We start from the raw sequence: 1,260 nt of genomic DNA on the forward strand, positions 1-1,260 counted from the left end.
GTCAGGTAACTCTATAATAACTCTCAGGTAATGCTACAGTAACTCTCAGGTAACTCTACATTGACTCTCATGTAACGTTACATTAACTCTCAGGTAACTCTACAATAACTCTCAAGTAACTCTAAAATAACTGTCAGGTAACTCTATAATAACTCTCAGGTAATGCTACAGTAACTCTCAGGTAACTCTACATTGACTCTCATAACTCCCCATTAACTCTCAGGTAACTACAATAACTCTCAGGTAACTCTACAATAACTCTCAGGTAATGCTACAGTAACTCTTAGGTAACTCTACATTGACTCTCATAACTCCCCATTAACTCTCAGGTAACTACAATAACTCTCAGGTAACTCTACATTAACTCTTGTGTAACTCTACATTGACTATCATAACTCCCCATTAACTCTCAGGTAACTACAATAACTCTCAGGTAACTCTACATTAACTCTCAGGTAACTCTTCAATAACTCTCAGGTAACTCTACAATAACTCTCAGGTAACTCTACAATAACTCTCAGGTAATGCTATAGTAACTCTCAGGTAACTCTACATTGACTCTCATAACTCCCCATTAACTCTCAGGTAACTACAATAACTCTCAGGTAACTCTACATTAACTCTCAAATTACTCTACAATAACTCTCAGGTAACTCTACATTGACTCTCATAACTCCCCATTAACTCTCAGGTAACTACAATAACTCTCAGGTAACTCTACATTAACTCTCAAATTACTCTACAATAACTCTCAGGTAACTCTACAATAACTCTCAGGTAATGCTACAGTAACTCTTAGGTAACTCTACATTGACTCTCATAACTCCCCATTAACTCTCAGGTAACTACAATAACTCTCAGGTAACTCTACATTAACTCTTGTGTAACTCTACATTGACTATCATAACTCCCCATTAACTCTCAGGTAACTACAATAACTCTCAGGTAACTCTACATTAACTCTCAGGTAACTCTACAATAACTCTCAGGTAACTCTACATTGACTCTCATAACTCCCCATTAACTCTCAGGTAACTACAATAACTCTCAGGTAACTCTACATTAACTCTTAGGTAACTCTACATTAACTCTCAGGTAACTCTACAATAACTCTCAGGTAACTCTACAATTACTCTCAGGTAACTCTACATTAACTCTCAGGTAACTCTACATTGACTCTCATAACTCCCCATTAACTCTCAGGTAACTACAATAACTCTCAGGTAACTCTACATTAACTCTTAGGTAACTCTACATTAA

General features: G+C 36.4%; 1 long non-coding RNA gene across 2 annotated transcripts; it reads left to right on the top strand.

The window, feature by feature from the left end:
• Nucleotides 1-21: 21 nt before the first annotated feature.
• On the top strand, nucleotides 22-1,239 carry LOC106511951 (uncharacterized). Of its 2 annotated transcripts, none has more exons than XR_001309577.1 (3): nucleotides 22-455; nucleotides 544-861; nucleotides 1,140-1,239. It is a non-coding gene; the product is annotated as an uncharacterized LOC106511951 (long non-coding RNA). The 2 variants fall into 2 exon arrangements; XR_001309578.1 differs by lacking the exon at nucleotides 1,140-1,239 and adding an exon at nucleotides 946-995.
• Nucleotides 1,240-1,260: the final 21 nt, after the last annotated feature.

Source organism: Austrofundulus limnaeus, unplaced genomic scaffold, assembly GCF_001266775.1.
Source record: "Austrofundulus limnaeus strain Quisiro unplaced genomic scaffold, Austrofundulus_limnaeus-1.0 Scaffold3659, whole genome shotgun sequence".
Classification (NCBI taxonomy): Eukaryota; Metazoa; Chordata; class Actinopteri; order Cyprinodontiformes; family Rivulidae; genus Austrofundulus; species Austrofundulus limnaeus.